The sequence below is a fragment of the Malus domestica genome, chromosome 15 (assembly GCF_042453785.1).
Source record: "Malus domestica chromosome 15, GDT2T_hap1".
Taxonomy (NCBI): domain Eukaryota; kingdom Viridiplantae; phylum Streptophyta; class Magnoliopsida; order Rosales; family Rosaceae; genus Malus; species Malus domestica.
In genome coordinates this window covers 28,319,394-28,346,474 of record NC_091675.1, presented here as the reverse complement: position 1 = coordinate 28,346,474, position 27,081 = coordinate 28,319,394, and the positions used below count along the sequence as shown (strand labels likewise).

Below are 27,081 nucleotides of genomic sequence, written 5' to 3'. Positions count from 1 at the left end.
TCCCATAATCTGAACTGAGTTTGGTGGGAGGTTCAACAGTAACTATCCACACCCCACTAATATTTAGAGATGAATAACCGGAAGGAAATCCATTTTCGTTTTCACCAGATTAGTGTATGTAAATCTATTATATGTTGTAGTATGCTTGCAGAACGAGGTTGCTTTAGACATAGTAAAGAGTAAAATTATCAAGTTCAACCCATTTTCTCAATAAAATGGTACTTTTCTCCTATTCTTCAAATTTACTCAAGGTTCTATTCGGAATCATTGTTAATACTGTGTTTCTTCGTTTTTACAGGGAATGAAACTACTCTCTTCCTCTTCTTGATACCCACGTTGATAGCATTGATCTTCAACAATTAAAGGTGAAGTCTCATCTACCTCCAGTCCCTCATCAATAATTTTTTTCCCATCCCTTTTGTAAATTTATTTTTGTTTGCTCACTATGACGATTTCAGGGCATGCTTTAGTTTACAGTCTTCTTTTCCTTTCTCAGTGCATGTATCAATTTTCAGCACTTTAGTGTGTGCTGAATATTCATTGACATATCCCTTTTTAGGTGCGCCAAGGGGGGCGTTCTAGCATCAAGGTACAACAATTTTTATTTCAATGGATTTTATTTTTTGGCTATAGGGAGTTTTTGTTTATAATAATCCATTTTCCAATTAATCGTGCATTTTTTCATTAGGTTTTCAAATTATTTTCCAATTCTTTCTTTATTAGTCTATGTATTTTATTGATTTTTTTCCTTCTATTGTATAAAAAACTTGAACTAAACTCTTACTGGGTTTGTGCTTCATATTTTTGTCCTGCCAAGACTTTCTACTATTTTGACTTCTTTGAATTTTGTTATCTGAACTATGTTATTTGAATTTGGTTACCTAAATCGTGCCTAATATTTGATGTGGTTTGTGGCTTTGTATGGCTAGCTGGTGTTATTTGGGGGTGTTTTTAGTTATAATGGGAGACAGGGCACATTAGTTATATATGTGCTCATAAATTGATTAGGATTAGGATAGTAGAGTTTTCGCTAATGTGATTGTGTGTTGTAGATTTTGGAGTTCGTACGAAATGGTGATAAATTTCTGGTGGAAGTGATGGACATTACGAAACAACTGCTAGGAAAGTAGTGGTGTTAACTGTGAAGGATTTTGGTAATGGGTTTTGAAAAGGAAACATTTATATCTAATGTATTTTCAATTCCTTTATACATGAGGATTCCTTTATTAATTTTTGAATGTTAGCGGCATTTCCTCTTACAGTTGATGAAAGTAAACTTGGTGACACATAATAGCCAGGTAAACTAAACTTGGTGGCATCTGTCACTCTATGTTTCCTTCGCTTTTTGTCTTTACAATCAATTTCGATTGGATTATTATTGTTGGGTTTTCAATTAGAAAAAACCTCAAATGAAGTATGAGATTTCAAATTCTTGGGCTTTTGTGATTCTTCGTCCTAAAAAATGACTTGGGTTTTGCATAGTGTGATTCTTCAGTTATTAGAGATTCCAATTTTTTAGAAAACGGGGTTTTTTAAATCTTCTCAAAGTAGTAGGATTTGGAAATGAACTCTACTGGGTAAGTTTAGTTTCATATTAATTTTGGCAATTTATTTGTAGTCGTGCAAAAATCAAGGAGAAGACAACAAGGGAGAGGGAGAAACAGTCAGATAGATATATTGACAAAGACTCTTTCTCTACATCGACTGATTCTTACCGCACATAACTTTCAATCTCGGATTCTCCATGATCTCTGCATTCTTTTCCAGTGGTTGTCCACCATTAACCAAATTCATTTTTCCTTCTATTTTCAAGTATGATTGTTGGTTATTTTCTTTTGAGTGAAAAACTTGGATTTGTTTCTTCTCCATGTAAGTGTCTTTATGTTTCCCTTTGCATTCGTTACATTCCAATGAAGCCCGTTGGTGAGGTTCTTATGCTTACAAGGGAACTCTTGGCTCTGGGGAGTTTTTGTTTCTATTAATCCATTTTCCAATTATTTATCGTGCTTTTTCCATTAGGTTTCAAATCATTTGTATTGGTGTAAGCGGTGGAGATAAATGTGATGTGTGTTGTCTGGGCGAGACCATATTGTAGGGTTAGTAGTATGAAAATTTCAAATTCTTTCTTCATTAGTTTATGACTCGTATTGGGTTTATGCTTTATGTTTTCAATTTTGTTCTGCCAAGACTTTCTACTACTTCAACTTCTTTAAATTGTGCCAGATCATGATGTGAGGAGTGGACCTTTTGCTGCTTCAGGCAAAAAAAATGCATAGTGCAAAACTTCCTGTAAGGCTGTAAGAATCTAGACAAATCGTGAGTGTTCTATCAATTAATGGAATTTTCTTATACATTTGATTTTGCTTTCAATTCTTCTTTTTATTTTAATGAAATTTCTAACTGGACAATTTGCCGGATTCAGAGTTTTCTTACCAAGAATCCCTCTCAAAAGCACTGATATTGCTGGGCTTCCATTTGAACTTACAAGAAAGCAATTTCCAGTGAAATTAAGTTTATCTATCACTATAAACAAATCTCAAGGTCAGACAATACCACATGTAGGCATTTACCTTCCAGATCATGTCTTGAGTCATGGACAATTATATGTGGCTTTACCGAGAGGGGTCTCAAAGTCAACCACAACCGTGTTAGTAAAAAATGGCTCTATAGTAGGCCAACAAGGTGTATTTACACAGAATGTAGTATACAAAGAAGTCTTGCTTCATTCCAGCTAATTATGGTGATTCCTAATAGGTAACAACTTTATTAACAATAACCTTTTAGTATGCAATTCTCACTTATCAATTAACTCTTTTTATTTGATTTTTAATTTTCTCACTATCGTTTGTAGATTGGCAATGAAAATTTGAAACATCAATCAAGAACAAATGGGTGGAAATTGCTACATTGATGTCAATATCTAAACTTTCTTTTCAAAAGAAACAATGCAATATAGACTTTATGGGTATTGTGAATAATGTACATATTGTGATGTAGGTTTTATATTTTGACATTTAAGTTGTTTTGTATTTTTCTACTAGTACTTAATGTTTTCATATACTCTTTTTTTATTTACATCTACTTACTATTGTTCATGGACTTTAGGTAGGAACTTGCATCCAAAATCCCATGTTGTTTGACAATTGCATAAATAACATTTAAATTATTACTTTACGCAAAATGAAAATGAAAAACATGACAACTTTTTAGGATGTGCATGGTAAAGAAAAATTTCCTCTTTGCACAATACATTTAAAATATATCTTGACAATTACAATGGAAAAAAATAACACAATACACCTTTAGGAGCGCGTAGCGTCCTTGATGCAAAAATACCTCTCGCACGCACGTTAGTGCATGCGGAGAGGCTGGTATATATATATGTAACAAACTTATAGATTGTGATTCATTTCCTTACTTAAAATCTAACTTAGGCATCAAAGGGCTTTCACTCATACCACATCAGTGTGACAAGGTTTTACATCAACATGTATCAAACAATTTACACAAAGAAAATACTTTAAAGAAATAACATGGTATCTATATATACAATGCAACATATATGTACAACATAAAGAAAATGCAATGCAAATATGTTCAACAAAACTACTTAACTAAAATCTTAATAAAGTTGAACTTTTGGAAACGACATCTGACTCACATTCAAACCAATGACCTCTGTAATGTAACATAAGTCGAGATCCGACTTACTATCCTTCATAAGGTATTAGCTCAAGGTTTTTTTTTTTTTCTGCACCTCTTTTGAAACAGAGGACCTTAAGCTTTGAAAATTTTCACTGGCCAACCATTATTGGCAAAAATTCTAAAGGAAAATTTGGTATACATAGTTAGGTACATATATTTCAATACACATGTTTCGGTACATAAAATATGGTATATATATTTTGGTACACATACTTCAAAACATACATTTCATTATATATACTTTAGTACATATATTTTGATACACATACTTTGGTACATATATTTCTGCACACATGTCTTGATACATATATTTCGGTACATATATTTATTTAAACATACTTCTATACATATACTTAAGTACATTTATTTAAACATATGCACTTACTTATATTACAGTACATATATTTAGCTTTGGTCAAAGAACATTTGCATTGCCTTCTCGCTGGACTCGGACCCAATCCAATTAGCGTTATGATTGGATTAAGCATGGGGCATCCTATCATCCTTTTAAGTCAGCTCAGCTCCAATAATAGTATGTGTAAGTACTCTTATTTCTTACCTGACGCTCAAACAACTACCTCTCGGAGAGAAAACAAATAGCAACCAACAGTCGAAAGCAACCATTGTTGAAGATATCCTAAGCATCGAAATTTTCAACAGTCAACGTTGTGATTAGTGTAAACGGAAAGAATCTAAGGGTGCGTTTGTTGCACCGGATTGTCTCGGACTGGACTAGCTTCAAGGATTAAGCTGGACTGGCTTAGACTAGACTAAGCTGGACTGACTTAGTGAAGCGTTTGGTGCAGTGTCGAACTAAGAAGCAAGATTATAATATTATATTATTTAATCTATATTTATTAATATTTTATTTTTAATTTAATATATCAATTAATATTTTTTTCATTACTATATCTTCTTCCCTATTTTCTAGAACCATCTCTGTGCATCATTTTTTCTCTCCGCCTCTCCCTCCCCATTCCCCTTTTTCTCCCATTTTTGTTCCTCCTTTTTTTATTGCAAATCCTCTACCTCTTCACTTCATCTTCTTCGCCTCCTCTGCACTTCACCTCTTTCTCCTGCCTCTTCACTTCCTCTCACAAAATCACTTGCAAATCTTAAAATCAAAACATAGAGCAAGAAAGAGATTGAAGGAGGTGGGCTACATGTGTGATTGGCTCAAAGGTGGAGGATAAGGGTTGGATCTGGTTTGGTTTTTCTGGGTGCATGTGTGATTGAAACAACCATGATCATCCCACTGCATTTTTTTTTTCTGGATTTCCTGGGTTTCTGAGTTTTCTAAGTTCGAATTTTAGGATTTTCTGGGTTATCTGGGTTCGAATTTTTCTGGGTGCATGTGTGATTGAAACAACCATGATCATCCCGCTGCAAATTTTTTGTATTTTTTTTTTTTGAATTTTGCGAAATCTGGATTTGAAAAGGGTTGTGGGACACGATATAGAAGCAGATGGGAGGAACGAAACAGGGAGGGGTGAATCCATCAGATTTGGTTTAGCAGTCCGGCCAATTTCGGGGGGCCTCACGAAGACCCTTCAACGAAGCTTTTAGTCCGACTTAGTCTAGGCGAGTCCCGTTAAACGTAGTCCCGGCGTGAAACAAACACAGGACTACAATCTAGTCTAGTCCAGTCCCCTCTAATCCGGTCAAACAAACGCCCCCTAAGGATCTATCCTAGGATGTGTGTTCCAACCTCCTTTGACACTAAAGGGTTCATCATATATCCATAGACCCTACTTAGGTTAGTTTGATATTGTTGTGCTTTGAAACAAAATTGCTTTTAGTGTGCTGTGAAAATAAACAGTTGTGAAATAAAGCAGCAGAGTGTTTGGTAACTTTTTTTGTAAAAGTGCTTTTGGAAAAAAAGTAATATAATAGTGTTTGGTAAACTTTTATGTAAAACAGCTGTGACTGTATGAAATGACCAAAAAATGGTATAAAGCATCCTTATCTTTCTTTTATCCATCTTCATTTATTAATAATCCATGTCTTTTATTTATTAATAGTCTCTCTAGAAGTCTCCCATCTTTCTTTTATTAACCTTCTTTCTCCTTCCGTCTCATTTCGCCTATCTTTCTCTGTTGTGCATTTGCCTTTCAGATAAATCCTCCTTCAACTTAATTTGGGGTTTTTTTTTTTAGGTTCTTGAAAATCCAATTCGATCGGATTTGATTTGGGGGCCTAGAAATTTTGGGTTCGTAGAAGTCTAAATCAATGGGTCTAGTCTTTCTATGACATTATGTTTCGTATCCGTCTGCTCCACTCGTTCTCCGTTGTCTTCCACTACGGGTTCTACGTTTTCTAGTGAATTAATCGCATCAATTCCTTGCCTTCAATTCGAATCCCAATCCTAATTTTATTTTCGCCCCAATTCTTTCAACCCTAATCTAATTTAGGTAACAAACATCAATTCCTAATTTTTGCAATTCTTGGGTAAATTACCCGAAGAAAGGAAGAAATGTCTTCGGTTCAGCACCAATCAAGCTCAGGTTCTGACGGGTCCGCGACGGGTAGACGAGAAGAAGAGGAAGAGGATGTAGAAGCAGATTGATGATTTGACGACTGAGTTCACCCGTCTGGAGATGTCAAACAATCAGGTTCGGCAAACAGTCGATGCTAGGGAGCAGAGCTACAATGAGATAGAGGATGTTATTGGACTTTAGAAAGTTTCATTAAAGGTGCATTGTAGCTCCGCATGCTTTGAAAAAATAGCCAGTTTTCCAAAGTAGCATTTAGCTGCTTCAGCTTTTCTGATGATTTTAGCTTATTCTCATAGCAGCTTTCAAAATAATCTATTTTTTTTTTAGTTTACCAAACACCTTCAACATAAAAACTTTAAAAATAAGCAGTTTTTTTTTTAAGTACCTTAATGCCAAACCATACCTAAGCATTAAATGATAAGGGTTTTTTTTTTTTTTTTTTTTTTGGTAAAAATGATAAGGGTTACGTCACCCTGAAAATCACACAGCGTGCTCGTCATGCTTCACATGCTTGGTTACCACAATCCAATTTGCTAGGCCACTCTTCTCACCAAAGTTGATGGGCTAAACAGGCTTAACATGTCCCAAATACTCGTCATAAGTCCAAAAAGACTCGCTGGTGGACATAGCCCAATATCGCTTGATGTAGAAAGATCCAACATGATTTGCACAAGATAACAATCATATAATCATGGCCCAAAGAACCTATGATTTTAAGAGTTGTCCTAAAGCTACTTCTCACTGATGCTCTTCATAATGTCTCTATTAGTCAACCACGGTTAGCTAAATGGGTGCGATAATGTGGGTTTCAAACCAATTACATACGGAGCACTGAATCGACCTGTAAGAAGGTGGAAGAACAAGAGCTATTGCAGTTGAGAAACAAGTTACCACGTGTGCCATTATAGATCATCTTAAGCTCAAACTTGTCATTTACATCAGTACAACTTACACAAAAAGATATTTAAAAGAAATAACATGCTAGTGGGTTCTTTCCCACATACATACAATGCAACAGATATGTACAACATTAAAGAAATGCAATGCAAATATGTACAACATAAACAACTTAACTAAAATCTTAAAATAATTGAACTTTTGGAAACGACATCTTACTCACATTCCAACCAAAGCCCCCTTGTACTATAACGCAAGTTGAGATTCGACTTACTAACCTTCACCCTTACTAGGTCGGGGTATTTTTCAGCATCTATTTTTCAAACCCAAGTTGCTTTGTTTCAAAAAAGATGCTGAAAAAATCACCCAATCTAGTACCAGTGAAGGATAGTAAGTCGCGTTTCGAATTATGATACAGTAGAAAGGGCGTTAGTTGAAATGTGAGTTTCATGTCGTTTCCAAAAGTTAAATTTTATTTCCACAGTGATGACGGTGATGGTTGTACGTCCAATATCGTGCTGCAAAATTGTTTATCACAATTCACAATCCGGATGAGGAATTGTGCATGCCTATCATCATAATCAACCTTTCCTGACGTGAAAAAAATGATGAAAAAAATGAGAAATATTTACATATTTTCTTTGGTGTTGATTAGGTAAAAGTATACGTACCTGCTTTCAATTTTTGGCGCATATTTTATTTTAGCTAAAAGAACCGCCACTAGAAAAATGTTTTAATTCTAGGAGCTGATTCACTACAAGAATTAAGACCTATGACAAACAACATTCCACTAATTTACCTTGTGAAATATATTTGTTCCGACTTGTGAAATACATAGTGAAATGTATTTGTTCCGAGTAACGTTGCCTGCGCGCGAGGTCAAAAGCAGATTTTGTTGGTGACACAATTTCCCCTTCTACAAACTAACCAAGTTCATTCACAATAATAAGAAATTTTTTAATTTAAATAAAGGATTAGTGAATGGTAATATGACGATTAGAAAACACTGCAATTGAAAGGGAGAAAACATAGCACATATTGTTGGAACTTGTGATTGTGAGGCAGTCCCACATCGTCCAAACCTTTATTGCAAGTCACCTTTATAAGTGAATTCACTCACTTATAGTTTGAAAAGAATTGGGCCAAAGTTATGGACCTTAGACCTTAGACTTGGAGGGTTTTGGTGTATATATTAAATGTCAAAGATGGGCCTTAGACTTGGAGGGTTTAAGTTTATATATTAAATGTCAAAGATGGGCCTTCGATTTACTACAAAGAATGATCAGTTCAAGATATTAAATTCACTGCTTCATTAGGTAAATCCGATAAGTACTCACTAGAAAAGATTTAAGTCCAAAAGACACCTATCCCGATGCGTATCATATCTAAGTTCTTTGGAAAAACGTTACTGATTTAGTTAGTATCTTATTTTCTATTCAAATGCGGGGTATTGCTAGAGTTTGAATAGAAAATGTGGGATATTGTTGGAACTTGTGATTGTGAGGCAGTCCCACATCGCCCAAACCTTTATTGCAAGTCACCTTTATAAGTGAGTTTACTCACTTATAGTTTGAAAAGAATTGGGCCAAAGCCATGGACATTGGGCCTTAGACTTGGAGGGTTTAGGTGTATATATTAAATGTCAAAGATGGGCTCGGATGGACGAAAAACACAAGTTACGTTTTTTATTTTTTGGATTCAGTTTTTCTGAAAGGATAAAACTGATTGAACATGTATGTCCATTTTAAAACTGATAAGAATGAACAGTTACATTTGTTCAAGTTACGCCATTATATATATGGCAATAAGATCAGAAACTAAAATATAAAATTTCCACCGCTTCCTTTTCCATCTTACACAAAGAAGTGCACAACCAATTAGCCAAGAATCCAAGTTCGAGTGCAAGAACTTGGATTAGATAGTTGTATCCTGCAAGATAGACGTCCATTGAACTACTGCATGGGTGTAGGGGCAAATTTCTGTCTTAGGTGATTGCATTTGCAAGCCTCTATCTTCAAAGAACAAGTCAGTGATTTGTGATTTTATATGCAATTTACTTAAGTGTTTATATTTTGATATTTATTGTATCTGTTGTTGAATTTCTTATTCAAAATAAACTGTGCAAATTATATATATTGTATAAGTGACATTTGATTGGTTTCTAACACATATACCATAAGAGACCAGGCAAGCCAGACTACATATCAAGAATGAGATTGTAGCTACAAATCCAACATACCTTTTTCCCACCCAAACCAATTAGAAGGAGTCAGGGCCACCATGAAACAACCCCCCCCCCCCGGTCCCTCTATGACCTCAAACTAAGGTCATCTCCAATCGAAAAGGCTAAACATAACCCCATCCAAAATTATAGCCTTGCAAAAAATTATTTTTAAATGAACAATATCAAACCATACTCATATACAATCTCCACCGGATAGGCTAAATAGCCCCCTCAATATTTTATTAATTTTAAGTTTATACTTTAAATGATTGGTTAATTTAATTACATTACTGTTGGATGTTTTCAAATCTAGCCGTCAAATTTGAATAAATTATTACAAATGAGGAGCTAGGCCCCTAAAAGAAGCTAAGATTTTGGGGGGGGGGGGCTACATTTGGCCATGTGTTGCCCTTTTGGCCAAATAATGGTCTGGTGTGCTCCATAAAATTATAACCCAGTTATTAGTTGGAGATGAATTTTTAAACAAATCAGGTAATTTTTTCCCTTTAGACTTTTCTTCCTCTCCATTAGAGATATCCTAAGAAAACTCAAATTAATTATTACCTGATTACAATCCTAAAACAAAACAATATAACAGGAAATAGTCTCGACAACAAATTTAATTAAAAATTATAAGATGAATGAAAGATCGTGTACCTTATTCATTCTTTGTGGGATACCTGTATAGGTGGTGCTTGTGTTAGTAACGTTGGTGATTGTGCTTGTGCTTGTGGTAACCAATTACGAGATTGATTTTTATGCTTGTGCGTGGAAATTATTTGTATATAAATAATACGGTCACTGAAAATTGTACCCAAGGGCAACCGTGTGTATGTGTGTGTTTTTTGTTTAATTTTTTTTATGCATTAATGAAAAATCACTATCGCTTATTGTCACAAACACACATGAATGCACTCAAGAACGAACTGATTAGTAAAAGTCAATATGGCACTAACTGATGTATTGAGCCCGTTCACATGAAAGAAGAGAAAAAAGAAATGAGTGATTATCTTCCTTCTCTTTCTTGAGGGGGGAAGAGAAATAGGTTCTTATGGAGGGAGGGGGAAAGGATTAGGTATACCTATCTCAATTGACACTTTCGACCCCGATATTCTCCAAACACCAGGGAAGGCACGTGCTGGTCGACACCTGAAGGTGATTAAGTCATATTAACATGCATGTAAAAATATGAAGAATGAACGAACGTAAATAAAACACATAAATTTTATTAATAGCGAATGTGCAAAAGTAGGAACGTGTTCAAAGCATACACTAATCAAGAATATTGTAGAAGGAAAATTATGAAAATGTACAAACAAAGGAATAGGTCCTACACCTCGAAGATACCAACAAGGGAGTGCCTTGACACCAGGATTGTACGGCTCGATTCTAAGTCCTGAAGGGGGCGCAAAACAAAACATGAGTGGATCAAGTTTATATATACATAATACTAAAACAATTATTGTTCAACGTACTAACCCTAGTTTATGAAAACTCGTATTGCATAATAAGTAATAGGTTTTCCAAAAACCCTAGCATGCCAAGAAATCCTTCATAAAACATATATCATATTTAGTGTACTTAGTAGTGGTATCACAATTGCCCAAAGGCATATATAAATATCTCCCGTCTGAAGGCACTACATCGCCTACCCAAAGGTTGTATATAAATATCTTCCGCCCGAAGGCACTACATCGCCCACCCGAAGGTCGTATATAAATATCTTTCGCCTGAAGGCACTACATTGCCCGCCCGAATGTCCTATATAAGTATCATTTGCCCGTAGTCACATAGTGTGAATAACCACTAAGTAAGCACAGAAAATCATGAACATAATTTTTCCAAAATATAACTCATCGGTGCCCAATAGCTCAACCATCATATCATAAATCCATGTTCATAAATATCTCAGTAAACATGAATTTGATAAAGCATGATATTTCATAAATCCGATTTACTCATAAATGTTTCATGAAACGTAGTCATAAAATCATGTTTTTCATGTATGCATTTTTAGTAATTAAAATAATGCATTTTGGAAGGGGTCCACTCACAGATACTTCGTCGTCAAAGAGCTGTACAAACTAGAGAAGATGGGGTTGCCACTAACAAACGCACATAAGCACATAAAGGGACCAATTAATTAAACTCTACTAAAACGATTGAATTTGGGAAAACAGACGTCATAAACGGATTTAGGACGTTGAAAAACCTAAGGATAGACCTCGGGTTCCTTCATGGGCAGCCGCATGCGTCGGCCATGACAGCTTTCCACGCACTCCCACGCGTCGACCATGGAAATCAGAGAATCGGTTCCAGGTCGGGTTGGATCTGGATCGAATCTGGGTTTTGGGTTGCTAGGTTAGGCTTTGTTTTGGGTTGCGGGTCTGGTCGACCCAGTTTCAGGCCATGGGTCGGCCAATTTCTGCAAAAATGGCCAGGAAGCTAAACGAAGTCCGATCAACTCCATTTCACCAGTATAACTAGCATGCCATATATGGATTTAAAGCTACGAATGAGAGGAATAAAAATATACCACTGGTGCTCTTGGCCATGGCAGGAGTTGGTCGAAAAAAGGCCTGCAAGTCACTACATCCTTCACCAGAAGTTGGGTTCATTACCCCCAAGCTGATTTCGTGTTAATCCTTCACAACAATGAGTATACCACTTAACAATCAAACTCAAACATCAATTTAAGACAGAGAAGAATGACTTCGAGGCTCACCTAATCGAAAAAGGTGGAACTCCCTGGCATGGTGGGTGAGCTAGGTTCGGTGTCTTTATGCTTCACAGATAGAGAGAGAGGGACAGTAAAGCTTGAGGAGGAGAGTCACGAAAATGAGGGGGGGAGAAAGCCCACGAATGATGGTGGATTTGTGGTGCTCATCGGAGGGAATGGCGAGTTGTTGGGGGGGTCTTGGGTCTCAGCTCGATAGAGAAGAAGAAGAGGTCTGTGAGAGAGTGAGGGGGGGAAAAGAGAGAGTGTCGAGAGTCTAGGGGACACGGGCAAGAGAGGATGAAAGGTTGAGTGGGATGCAGATCCCACATGGCACACTAAACAATCCCATAAAAGACAAGCATGCAAATATCTCCTGCACGTGAAATTACCAATGTACCCTTGTTGTTCTGAAATTTATAAAAAATTTGGACGGGTCGTTACATCAATAAGACCTCATAAAGGAATGAGAGTTGTTGAAGGGTTGTATATTGTTGAGCCGAAGGGCAGCAGTTATGTACATGACCGTAGTATGCCATGTCGTCTCATCCCTGCAACATTGAAGTGAAGTGTACTTATGTACTATTTCCAGTTCATTGATAAGGAAGATAGAATTGGGGTGGGCGTTTACAATGTGATACTTAGCCGGGGAGGATATGCGGCCAAGGTTAATCTGATAAGTGAAGCAGTCATCATTTGATCAATTGGTTTAGCCACTGAACCACTCGTGCTCACCCATTTTGTCTCGCTCTAAATTGGAATGACTCTCTTAGTTATGTTGCACCAAGACCCTTGTCCCCATGTTCTCTCTCATCCGCCTATAGCCATATACAGTTCAGGGGAATAAGAGAAGGCCAATCAGAATGCAGAGAAGGCTTGAGTTCTTTTTATTACTCTTTTGGCTTAGTTGTGAATATGTAGTGTTCAATGTACCTATTGAAGATATAAAGTAAGTTACTTAGCCCACTCCACAACAAAATCTAACCATCCGAAGTTCCGAACCGTCATTTTAAAAACCTTTATTTGAAGATCATACTTGCAAAAAAATTAGTCAAATCAAACAACAGTTAGTCATGTAACTATAATCAAATAAATCAATACAATTTCCCTATAACAAAAGAAAATTTTCACAAGAACAATCAAACAATGAAATGATTGCCAGTTTCACTAAGGTTTTTTTTTATTTTTTTTATTTTTTTATTTTTTATTTTTATAAAGATGAGGCTGAATAATGATTTTTAGATAATGAGATTATGATATGAAGTTACACACATACACACACACATATGGGTTCGGATCTTTGATGGTTTAGATCTTTGAAAAAAAGCTATGGAGTGAGCTCTATAAAATGTATGCTAAAAAATGGATGTCTCTCTATATTTATAGGGTAGGTTTGGGAAAATCAAATATCTCGTATTGTCGAACATAATTTCATGTATGGTGGTAAGTAGACTTGAAGTTTTCACTTGGACTGCAATTTTTTGTGGATGATTATGAAAAAAGAGAAAGGAAGGGAGGAGAAACTTTAGCAGAATTGAGATTTTATTTGAACTCATGTAATCTCTTTCTTCACCTAACTTACTCTTTTCACTCATACTCCTTTTAATTAAACTATCAATATCTCTTTAAAGTCAAATTTACTACTTAAACTACCCTCACAAACCTAATTCAATTTATAAATTTATCTCTACACCCATTTAGAAAATACAAATCCAAAATTTGCAAATAGAAGTCCATTTCAAGTTAAGACTACACAAAAGTGGACAAATTCATAATCTACGCAATATGATCGTCCTTGCATATTATGATACGGTTACAATCAATAATATTTCAACTTTTGTTTCACTAAACTAAATTATGAAACTATAAAAAACATGCACTGGTTTTTTTTGGAGAGAGCTCAACAAAGTTGAAATCAAACCACCTACTGAAGTATGGCCCTTTTTCTCCATGGATATGACATAGGGCTAATTCAAGTTATTTTGTATTTTTATGGGATACGCAAATTTACTTGATTTTAGTAATGTATGGAAGAGTGCTATTTGATTTAATGTGTGTTCATATCTTTCCGTAGGGTTTAATCAATAATCATTTTTCATAGCTTCAGACCTTGAAGACTAGTGCAGCTCCCGAATGCCCTGTACAGTTGATCAGCACTTACTTGCGTGAGGTTGACACAATCTTATCCAATTGACAGGGGGAAATATACCCCTCTATCCATACCAGAAGTAGATGATGTTTCAGTGATTGCCAGATTCATGGCTTGAATGAATCCCGTCTCACCCTTGGTACTGTATCTGGAGTGACTTAATCAAACAAAACAACCATGCACTAGAAGGCCAGATGAAACCATTACATGGATTATTTGGAGAAACAAGGGGTGATGGTAGGGTTTAATTATAGAGCATGAGTTTATTGATAAGTTGTAGTTTTATTGTTAATTTCATTTCGTACTTGATGATAATTATGCAATAGAGTAAAATAGACAATTTAAATTAAGGTTTAAATTAAATGTAGAAAGAGATTATACGAGTTCAAATAAAATTTCTCTTCGAAGAATTTCATATGTATTCTTGCGATCAAACTAATTACTTTATGGTCTTTTAAATTTGACTTGGAAATTGAAAATTGAAAGGAGGCGGGAGGGAAAAGGGTGTCTCGATTGTTAATTTTATTTCATTATTAGATCCAAACGGGCTTAAAAGATACTGTTGGAATGGTGCCCCTTGGTTTGGGTCCTGGGCTCTTGTGCTATAGCTCTAGTAGCCTTTAGGTACGATTTGTTACTACCGTGATGATCCGAGGAAGCTACTAGCGGTTAATAATATTCTCACTTATTTAAGTAAACAATTTTTGGCTTAATTCTTTATACTGACAAGTGTAAACATGAATTTCATGTGACAAATCAAACAAAAACACATGCACAAAATAATTTTTTGTATTAGTGTAAATGTAGGGTTTACAATTTCTGTTTATAATTTTGAATCATCTGATTCAATCTCCGGAATGTAAGTGTATGTGTAGGATTGTTGTTGATCTAAGGGTTGTGATGACTTGATCTCAGATGAACGGAAGCCGCAAGGGTTTGGCTTGTGGCGATGGAAGAATCGGAACTTGTAGTGGTGCTTGATAATTCTTCACGAGTTTGATGAAGAATGCAAAGAGTTTTATGAGTCTTCTTGAATGTTTGAGTGTTTGGGAATTTGGGAGTTTGGGGGGCTTGAGATCTTTAGCGTATGGGTGGCAGAATGATTTTTTTAGACCTTTTTTTTTTTTTTTTGTCTTGGAGCCTTGTATTTATAAACTCTCCAGTCTTTGCCTACGAAAAATCCAAGACTTGATTTGTGTCTCTATTCATGATTTAACTCCATCAATTAATAGTTGATTTAATCAAATAAAAAATATCAAATAAATCAATCCTCCCAATTTGGCATTTGATCTAAATATAAATTAATTAATTAAAAATTAAAATTAAAGTCAAATAATTCATTTCCACCAAGTATTGACATGTGTCCTTTGTAATGACTTGTCTGGTTTTGATGAGTCACATGTTATGTGTACAATTTGTGAGACACATAGTATGTACCACGTAAGCCTTGACATGTCAAAATTTAATATATTGGTGAACATTTATTTTCACCAAAATTTATGTCTACAACAAATTCGATACCAATTTATAATTTGTTCATTTTATAACCTACCGTAAATGATTTAGAGTGTTGATCTGATCGATAGAATGTCCACATAAAATTTAATTTGAACATGATCTGTATGAATCTATGACGATTGGGCGAGTTTCTCAAATTGAGTTTATCGGCTTGGCTCATCTTCGCATGAATTAACTTCTTTGATTTCCTTTACTAATTTATTTCTTCTTCTTCTTTATTTATTTTGTTTGGTTGTCAATTTCCTATCTCCTTTTTCGGTCAGTTATGATTGCTCATCTCGTGTGTCTTACATCTAATCCGAAACAGGAAAATTCATTTGTTCTCATATGTCTTCATTGGCCAATGACCTTATGTTACATGATGATATAGAATTATCAAAATTTGTTACCAACGTCCAATTCCTTGCACTTGACTCCAACCGAATTAAAGTAATTGTAACCATAAAAACCAGATTTTTATTAATTTTTTATTAGGTAAACAATTGTGGTCGTGCCTCCAACCCTGGCTTCTGCACGTAGAAAATTCTACCAAAAAATAAATTAATAATACTAATAGAGATTATTCTTGGAAGGTTCATAATGATCCCTTTCATGGTTCATAATTTTCTTGGTCTACCGGCTGCCAATCTATCTACCAAAACAAAGACTTGTAAAGCTGTTCCAACCCGTACATACTTTGAACTTTCTTTATGTAGTAGAACGGATGTAAACCACATGCTGAAAGACTAAACAAAGAAAAATTGAAAAAGAGCAAAAGAAAAGAAATTAACAAGGATTTTGACTACCTTAAAGTACAATCTTTAAGACTATGTGATAGTTGATGAAGTTGAAAGAAAAAAAGATTGCATAAGAACTTGCGTTTTATAACTTTATATGTTGAAGAGGAAGGCAAAATATGACACGTAGTTTTTTTGCTTCTAACCAATTTTTTTTTTGTTTTTTGTTTTTTGTTTTTTTTTGAGGTTACTTTCAGAAGCAAAAGAAAATGACATGCATTTGGACTTAAGATGGATTGGGCCATTAATTTGATATGGAGTAAATTTAAAAAACACAAAAAAAAAAAAAAACTAATGATGACTAGAGGCAATTTTGTGTTTTGAACTAAACACCCCAAAGAAAAAAAGAAACTGACCATTTCCACTATACCTACAAATCAATTATGATATTTCATACTCTTGTTATATTTATATATTATTTACAAAATATATAAAAAATATGAGGTCCCAGGGCACTAGGCGACTGCTTTACCGACCACCCTCAAGGTCAGCCTTGTGTGCAATTAGTTATTTTATGACATTTGTATTTTACTATTCTCAAACAACATTAAAAGACAAGTTGCGATGAGAGTACAGGGGAACACAAGTTACGATGAGAGTATAGAGGAACTCCCATATCTCATCGATTATTTCAAAGGTAAGAATCTCGTTAGTATTTGTCTGCCATCAATTATATGTTTTGTTATTCCTAATTTGTGTTGTTGCATAAGTAGATGCATTATTAAGCCACTAGGAATAGCCTAGTGGTAAGGGTGTGGGTAAGGGGTGGGGTAGATTAGGTCCCAGGTTCGAGGCCTGGTGAAGGGTGGGGTGAAAAAAAAAAAAAAAAAAAAAAAAGTAGATGCATTTCCATGACTTTTTTTGAGAAAAAGAAAAATATAAAGCGATTGTAATTTGGTTTCGAAGTGCAAGTGATATATGAATGTCGTTGCATGTCTGTGCCAATGGCTAGTTTATTCATTAAACTCTTTCAAAGGGTCGGGTCCCATGTGTAACGGAAAATGATGACTGTTAGTTACTAGGAGAATAAAACTTGTTTAATTATCTTGTTAATCTGTCACTATTTGACGACGAAGTTTTAAGCATTTTCTACAATGTGGGTGCATTACTAGGTAATCCATGTAGGAAAAGTACAAATATTGGATATTTCGGAGTAAGGCTAGGTAGACTAAATTAAATATTTGCAAATCAAATGATGTGTTATAAAGTAATAATCCAATCATCAACTTCTAAATTATTTGATTTACAAAATTTAGTCTATAAATATTGTCTCTCTAACATTACCCTTTATATTTTTATATGTGCATAGAGACATTGGTTTTTACCAAGTAACTGTTGGTAATTTTTTTTTTCTTTCCATTTTTTGTTTGTTGACAAACTACAAAATAGTTTACAATCTACACTAAATTCTCTAAACTACGAAAGCGAAAATTTGAACTTAAGTGCAGAGAAAGAAGCATAATGCTCTAATTAAGCAGCTAAGCCCAAATACTGTTTAAATAGATTTCAAGTTCAAATTCCTTCCATTGATTCAAAAGATAGCTTTTATTTCCACTGCTTCTAAATGATGGTAGTTACCTGATTAAATTGATGTGAGAAGTGTACACACTTGATTACAATGTGCTAAACTCTTCAAGAACCATTCTAATTTTGACATAAAAGGCAAAATTGTATGAAAGGCCAACGACCTTTTGAGTTATGTAGTTAGTCGAATTTGTCACATTCTTGAATTAAGTGGAAACAATTATCACTAAATCAAATACTGATTCAACGAGACTGGGCTAATCTTACAAGATTTTATCTCTCTATGATTTCCTTGTATATTGAGAATTTGTTAATATTAACATGAATTTTGTTACTCTATAGTTTCCTTGGTGTAGTTGGAATTATGCATTTTCTTGCCCGATTTTCTCACCATATCGTACAAGGATTCGGATCCACGCCTACACAAAGTTGTTAATAAATACCCCCATCCCACACCACCAACTCAATAATTCCAACATTGAATTCGTCAAACCAACTGCCACTGCCCCATTATTTTTCGTACCACACGCTCAAACTCTCCAACTCCCGATTGACTCACAACAAACGTATGTTTTTCCTCTGCACATTAATAATAATTCACATCTTAATCTCTTGAATAATTTCGTTTTACAAACGAATCATCTTCCTCTTCACGTTATTCTTTCTCCTTTAGGTAAATCTGCAGTTAAAGAGCACCCAGTGCATGAAAACTGCCTTTTAAGCCTCTCAAAATCCACATTCTCTGAAACAAAACAAACCCCAAAAGCAAAAACCAGATCGTAAAAGATGAGTCACAGAAAGGTTCATTCCCAAGGGAGCATACCCTTTTCATGGGAGGACAAGCCAGGTGTCTCCAAGGTCATCACAAACCTAGAAGACAACTGCCCTGCAGAATTAGCGTTTCACGCCCTTAGTTTCCTCTCTGAACAAGATCAGCAGTACTCTGGGGATAGCCCAAAACCAAAAGTGTCGGACAATCATGAGATAAAGATTCGTCCACCTCCATGCCCAATTTCGAGGGCTCCAAGTAGAAGCAGTTCCACCAAGGGTCTTAGGTGGCAGGCAGAGGCAGACCCTTTTCTTTTGGCTTTCAAAGAGTGCACCAAAAGCGCTTCTACTTTGAATTATGATTCAGGTAAGTTGGGTAGTGAGAATAACAAGAAAATTTTTGGGTTGATTAGAACTGGAGTTAAGAAGAGCAGATTCAGTATGTTTTCTTGCAAGAGTTCATGTGGTGTTAGAGATGATAATCTTGTAAAGCTGTGTCAGCTTTCTCCTCTTCCCAGAGACACAAGTCGCTCCTTTAGGTGAATTTTAAATTTTTGATGAGGACTTTTTATGCTATTTCCACCTCTTATAAATCTGTCTAATCTTCTCTTGTAAAGCTGTAAATATTCCAAATAACACATATATAAATATATACACTTTTTTCTCTCTCTCAAGATTTAGGAATATATATACGGTTAATTAATTAGTGATACTAATGCGATGTAGAATTTATTAACGTTTTTGGTACCGTTCGATTTAATGCATGGGCAGATCATGGACTGAATTGATTATTTGTTCGATTCTTTTGTTCTCATTACTATATTATAAATTCAGATGACTATGTTAGTGATGATAGATCAAGTCTTATGAATATTATCCAAGAAATATGCAGGCCTTGCTTGGTTTGTTTAATGTATTAGTTTCTCAATCTGAAACAGACGAATTAGTACAAAACAAAAATGTTCAAATATATCCATGCGTTTAATTACAAACTGGTCAAATCTTTAAACATTATGTATGTTCTTATGTTCATATGTTAACCATCAAACGTTATGCATATAGATGGCTCAGCGCACCCTAGTGGAAGTTTACATACGAAACATTGGGGAATGTATTTGATGGTAGACGGAGGTAGGGTTAGGCTATTTCTTAGAGCATCTCGTCCACATAAGTTTTTTTGTCTAAAAAATAGACAAGCACTAATTATTTTCAACCGAAATGCCAAATTCTATATGGCATTACATGGAATTGCAGTAAATGGGCTTGTTGTCAAATTTAACAGCAACTTCAAATTTTTTTACTAATTATTATATGACTTTTATTAATATTTTAATATCATTTATTATTTGATTGTTGAACGGTAGACTTCTTTTTTAATCAGCAAATTTGTTTCAATTATCCATCTTCCATTTTCCTAAAACCCTGCACAAATACCTTCAAAAACCCTCCATCCATGGCGGACCTATTCTCTTAACCCCCATCACCCCCTTATCATCGTCCTAAGAAAAAAACAAAAACCCACCTCACTCATGGAGCTCTCTTCTTCCTTCACACAAATCTCCAACCTATCCACTTACCATAACTACTCCTTCTCCTCCTCCTTCTCGTAGTTCTCAACCCAAATCCGCCTCAAAACCCCCAAATTCCCAAACCGCAGATCGCAAAATCTCCACATCCTCGCCGTCGCTGTCGACCCACAATAGCAACTCCCCCAAAACAGCCCCCAACGGCTCCTCAAAGAGCTCTTGGAGCTCAAAAGGGCGACTTCTCCGAAGAAGAAGGTGCCGCCGAAGCGGTTTATATTCCGGCCGTCGTTGGACGACAAGACATTAATATGACTTTTATTATGAATTGTTTATATGTAAAATTTAAAGTATAAGACAGAAATTAAGAAAAAAAAATGTAATAAAATAATAGTTTAATTTGACATATCTGATGACAAAGTAAAATATGAAAATATGTCAAAATGCCATATAAGTTGTCAAATTTAAATTTTAGGTTCAAAATTTGACATCGCCTTTGGAGATAGTCTTAAAGAATCTCCAAAGGAGACGTTAAAATCTTAGGTGGAATACCACTGTGCGTATTTGACATCAAAAGCCTCCCCAACCGAAATGTTATTTGCTAACTGGATTTGAAGGCTTTGTGATTGTGAGCCAAATTTGACATCAATGTCAAATTTATTTTTTCTTCTTTTAATGGTGGGTACCTTATTCCGCTAACATTTCAATGAATAAAAATTTTGTTTCAGCATTTTTTTTTAAATTACAACATTTAAAAATCTATTGAAATAATAAAACAACAGTTGATGCACAAAATCAACGAGACTTTGGAACAATGTAAAAATGTCAAGTTTGTGACCTTCGCCCGGTTGATCCGGTCACCTAGTGAGGATAATATGTAAAAAAATAAAGATAGGGAAGCATACATAGGATGTACGTGGCTCACCCTAAGTTTGGCTACGTCCACGGGGTAAAGGAATTTTAATTAATATAAAGAGTTTACACAATACATAAGTTTAAACATAATCATCATTAGTGGGTTCTAATGATGAGTTTAAGTATAGTAATGACATTAGTTATTAAATGTAGCAGAATGGTCTTCTTTTATAATTGAGGAGAGTCTCTGACTTTCGTCCGCGATCGATGTGGGACTCTAGGAGTTTTATTCTGACATTGATACGTGTTGTGTTGTGATTAGCCTCCTGGATAGAGAGAAACTCTTGTGCTTTGGCAGGGGTGCTTCAACATGAACCCCTCAGTGGGTCCTTAAAGGTATGAAATTGACCGATGCAAGGTAGTTTTGGGATTGGTCAAGTATGGTACAAACAGTGCTCCCTTAAGTTCCCCGATGAGGAAAGCTTCTCGGTTGGGAACTTGAAAAATCCAAGTCACTCAGTAATCACGAAACTTCTGAGTACCGAAATGTAGTAGCATATAGTAGGAGTCCTCCAAGTTTCCAAGCAAAGAGGACAGCCAAAGGAGGTGGCTTGATATTCTTGAGTCATTGAAGAAAAAAGACTTCAAAAATTCTCTCCTTTTTTTTTTTTTTTTTGGAGGAAGCCCATATATATATATATATTTTTTTTTCTTTCTTAAGCATAATTCGTTCTTTCTTTTTGCTGAGAAAAGAAAATATGGTTGAAACTTCTTCCTTTGTGTATATAGATTGAGTGGTTGAAGCTTTTTTCCTTGGGCACATGGCTTGAATGGTTGAAGCTAGTTATAGGACCCCATAAATTGATTTTGCTTCCCTTTTTTTTTTCTTTTTTAGTTGAAGCTTTTTGCTTGTTTGTGGGCTTTGGATGAGGCTCTTTGGTCGAAGCTTTTTGGTTGAAAATCTTTGGTTGAAACTTTTTGGTTAAAGCTCTTTGGTTGAAGCTCATTGGTTGAAACTTTTTGGTTGAATCTTTTTGGTATTTTTTTTTTTTTTGTGGTTGTTTTTGTTGAAGCTCTTTGGTTGAAGCTTTGTGGTTGAGACTCCTTGGTTGATGCTTTTTGGGGTTGAAGCTCATTGGCTGAAGCTTTTTGGATGAAGTTTTTTGGTTGAAGCTCTTTGGTTGAAGCTCCTTGGTTGAAGCTTTTTGGATGAAGGTTTTTGGTTGAAGCTCTTTGGTTGAAGCTCATTGGTTGAAGCTTTTTGGTTCTACACTTTTGGTTGTGGGTTTTTTTTTATTGAAGCTCTTTGGTTGAAGCTCCTTGGTTGAAACTTTTTTGTTGAAGCTTATTGGTTGAAGCTCCTTTGCTTAGGCACATAGCTTGAGTGGTTGAAACTAGTCATAGGACACCATGAATTGATTTGGCTTCACATAGTCTTGATCAAGAGTGTACGAAGCTTTCTACATGTTGTAGTGTTGAAGGTTCGAAGAACGATAGAAATTGATTTTGTTTCGCATAGTCTTGATCAAGAGTGTGTGAAGATTTCTATGAGTTGTAGTTGTATCTTGTGTCGAAGCTTTGTTGCATCTCCATATGTCATAATTAGTTAATAATTAGTAATTATCGAAACAATTATTAATTAATTTCGGGAATTTATTTTTGACAGATTTTTATTCTCCTTCCCCGCCCCCCCTTTTTGTCCCATTTTTTGTTGAACTAGGGACAAGAAAATGTGGAAGAGACCACATAAATAGATTTTGCTTCCACACTGTTAAGTAAGAGTGTGTGAGGCAAACCACATATTGTAGTAGTTGAAGGTTCAGAGGAAACATATAAATTGATTTTGCTTCGCACAGCCTTGATCATTTTTCTATGAGTTGTAGTGTTCGCATTGTTACAGTGGGGAATGTTTGAAGTAGATGTAAGAGGGCTAAAGAGGTTGGTCTTTGTATACCATGCACTGAAGCCTTTGTTGGTTTGTAATAAAACTTTATTCGTGACCATAACCCTTGTTGCGCATAAGTGCTCCCCCAGTTGGGTTGAGTTAAGCTTGCTTATTCCCTTTTTAAGTTGTAAGTCTTGAGGGTTTTTGATTATTTGTGAGCTAAGAGTTCACATGTACAAGTTGTACCGCTCCTCACCTAGTTGGTGGGAAGAACGGTGAGTTGCCGAGGCAATTTTTTATTATTAATAGTACTAGTTGTACCCTCATCGCCTGATTGGTGATACAAATGTGAGTTCCTTCATCACCTGGTTAATGGCAAGAATGGCAAGTTGTCGAACAACAAAATTATTTATTAGAGTATGGGTTGTACCATTCTTCACTTGGTTGGTGATACGAAGGTAAGTTCCTTCATCACCTGGTTGGTGAGAATAACGACAAGTTACTGAGGCACATTGTAGCAAGTGTCGAAGGGCAAAATGTATGTATGAATGTGTAGAAAGGTACGATGTTTATGTTGATTAACATGAGTGATGCTTATGAATGTTTTTCTATGCATAAAGGAATCCATTGTTTGGATATGTGAACCATGTTGGTTGTAACACTTAATTTCACTTACTTTGTGTTACAATACTCATGCTGAAGCTCTAAGTTAGGGTATAGAGGTAGGTTAGTGTAGACCAAGTGTACCAATATTAAGAATGTAAAAAACTCAGATGAAGTTGTCTGAATTCCTTCCTCATTAAATATTTGTCGAATGGCTTGTATTACAAAATGATCTCAAATAGTTGAAGTCAAAACATTTGTAATGTGTGCCTTCTTATAACAACATTTCCTTCACACCTAGTCCCCTTACTTTTAAAGAGCGAGGCTTGACTCCATTGTCATAATAGTTGAAGGTACGTTCACCCTTGATTGTCTTGATACGAACCTTTATCCCCCGTATTGTAATGAGCATGCTGAGAGTAAAAATCCTTCATCTTGCTAATAGACGAATACGTTTGGTGATTTAGCTGGTAGTTAAGTAAGGAATAAGAGGTTGAATGGGTGTCTGAATAGCCCAAGTCTTCTAACTTGGTAGAATTTGACTTCGATTACCTATTTGTTAATAGAGGTTAACCATAGGAGGGTTACCTTGGTATGTCATTGCCTCGGTAAATGCATAATTGTAAGCTTACATCATCACCTTAGAGTAAGTCTTCCAAGGGTTAACATTGATCATGTACTTGAAAAATCATTCAAGCATGCCTACCGTGAAAACCCTAAATGTTGTTTTATCATCTGCCTTAGTGCAATGAGAGTACTCGTGGCTGAAACGACTAGCATATTCACGCAATGACTCGTCTGACTTCTAACAAATGGTGTATAACTCGTCAGCGGAGTGTAAGTGGTCAGCATGGAAAGGTGTTTAGCCACAATGAGTTTTTTTAGCCCAACAAATGAATCTACATTATCCGGTTGAAGACGACAATACCAATTGAGAGCTCCACCAAAGATAGTTGAAAAATGAGACACCTTTCCTCATCATTGTGTCTTTAGTATGCCATGGTGAAGGATTATTTTGTGAAAACATGTTCATTTAAGCAACATCTATAAGCATGCAATTAACAATTAAAGGCGGAATCATGCTTGCATGCACTTAAAAACAAAACATTACCCATGAAATTCAAAGCCTAGTAGATTGGTGAACCAAAACTCAACTCAAAACAAAGTGAGTTGAAATTTATACATTTGTAGATTCCTCTTTGCATAAGCAAAGGCTAATCACCCAAAAAGAGGGCCTTCATTCCTTGCATCTTAAATCTATGGATTTGGATGGATGAATAGGTTTCTTCAAGTTCCCAAAATTGAGAACCTCTAAGTCTCTTCACCAAGGAGAGATTGGAGAAGAAATGAGTGACCTTGGAGTAGTGGGATTGCAAGATGCACCCCCAAGGTGGCCGGCCTCTTTAGAGAGAAATGGAGAGACAAGTTCTCACCAATTTTCTCCAAAACAAACCCTTAATGAATTTTGGCTATAAAGTCATATTTATACCTTTATTCATTTGAGTGGCAAACTTGTAAATAAGTCCAAGTTCACTACCCTAAACAATATGGCCGGCCATTAGGATATTTTGGACTAATTGGGCCTTTGTGAATCATTATTCATTAAGTTGTCATACAACTTAAGTTAATGGGCTTGACGTTCGAAGCCCATTGGGCCTTAAGGTCCAAAACTATCCCGAGGGCTTTAACGAACTTATTCGTTTGATTAATTAACATATTAATTAATCCTTGCCATAAATAAATGATTAAACCATTTAATCATTCTTACTCATCTCCATTGTTTCTTCAATTTCCTCTTTACACGGTGTGCGATCCATTAGGTTCATTTTAGCGAGGCAGTGGGCGATTAAAACCATTTTACATCGATTGTGAATTGAAACTTACTTTCAATTCTCCCTTTAGTGATTACACACGTTTAGGGCTTCCACAAACCATGAGTGACACCTTGCAGCATATCATGGTTACCCAAGCTAATCAGAAGAGGTAGAGAAAACCTATTCAGTCTGGGATTACAAATGCAATACGGTCTTTCTCTAATCTAATACTCCTGACCACATTGTTTGGTTTGATAGTTTATTTATTCATGTCTACTATCCAATGTGATTCGTGTGCTTATATGATTTCCTTAAATGTGATTCGGAACGCATTCCCAAATCTCATTCATACTCTGGCCAGAGATTCTAAATCATATCATAGAGTATTCTCCCTCAAACGGTTTGAAGGTTAGAGATCCCTTGTTGCGCATTCACTTGCCTCCATGACTAAGTGGCTTAACCCCAACGATGTCGTGGACACCCCGAGGGGGAGACTTTGACATAATCAAAGATCAAGTACTTAACCACAAGACAACTGTGATGCCTCAGGTCAAAGGACTAATTTGCATTATCCCAACCATGAGTTCTCATGTGACATGAGTATGAGAACTCTTCGTTGATCGCGTTCAATGAACTCATTCTCTACTGAGCACCTACGTACTTGTCTTGATGTCACACACACCAATGACTCGAGACTAGTCACTCTCCCTGAGAGAAGACATAGCACGTACCGATCTTGACGGACTGTCAATGCCCAATTGGCAATCCTATGATCAGGAACATTTAGGATGTGTCTACGAAAGAATGGTCTCATGAATCTAACTTCATTAGATTACATTCTCCCAATCACATATTCCTTGGACTTTATCGTTTAAGCATATAACATTTATATGAGACGGCTCAAACAATAATCTTTGCCCTTTATAGTTAAACTAGATTAGTTTAACATGTGAAATGTCCGTAAAGTATCATCATATGATTGGCTTTAGGGCACATTTCCAAGACATGGTAGATTTAAAGACGTGGATATGCTCAATTAGATCTTCCCTCCCAGTGTATGATTATAAGCCAAGTTTACGTTTCATTTTTTCTTGTAGAAGGGTGTAGAGGATCCTTCTTGTTAGAGGGCTTGGCCTTAGTTGATTCCAGTAGGTATCTTTGGCCTGGCACTCAGCCTTCAGCTTGTTCACTTCATCGAGAAGTTGTAGGATAAGGGGGTCTTGAGTAAAGTTAGGCCCCATTGGAACCCTCATTTGTAAGTTTTCATCATTTATTAAAAGTAGGGAAGCTTGGTTAAGGCCATGTTGCCTTTCCTTAGATTCAATGTACTGCCTATCACGATGTGCCTGTTAAAAGTCCCTCAAGTCTCATACACCTTCTTGTTTCCTCAAGCCTTGTCATTCATTTCTGGAATTAGGGGCTAGCTTGGGTTGTGGTAGGAGACCAAGTCATTCGATGATCTTTGGGTCATTGATCCTTGAGCCTATGTGGATATGTTTTTTTCTCGACGCTGCCTCAAGAAGTCTTGAGAGTTGCGATAAACAACTTTTGGTCATTCCATTCATTATGCAAGAAGATGTCTACTTCCACATCTCATGGTTCAGTTTGAAGCTGCTGGGTTAAGAGAAG

The 27,081-nt window shown here is 35.8% G+C and overlaps 1 long non-coding RNA gene across 3 annotated transcripts; it reads right to left on the bottom strand.

Annotated features, from left to right (window-relative positions):
- Positions 1-7,550: 7,550 nt before the first annotated feature.
- On the bottom strand, positions 7,551-12,331 carry LOC103401205 (uncharacterized). 3 transcript variants are annotated; one of them, XR_011575769.1, is made up of 7 exons: positions 12,047-12,311; positions 11,858-11,966; positions 10,658-10,717; positions 10,403-10,470; positions 9,979-10,001; positions 7,897-7,964; positions 7,551-7,688 (listed from the first exon to the last, which is right to left on the bottom strand). It is a non-coding gene; the product is annotated as an uncharacterized lncRNA (long non-coding RNA). The 3 variants fall into 3 exon arrangements; XR_011575768.1 differs by lacking the exons at positions 7,551-7,688; positions 7,897-7,964 and having other exon boundaries at positions 9,798-10,001; XR_011575767.1 differs by lacking the exons at positions 7,551-7,688; positions 7,897-7,964; positions 9,979-10,001 and having other exon boundaries at positions 10,235-10,470; positions 12,047-12,331.
- Between the last annotated feature and the right edge of the window lie 14,750 nt (positions 12,332-27,081).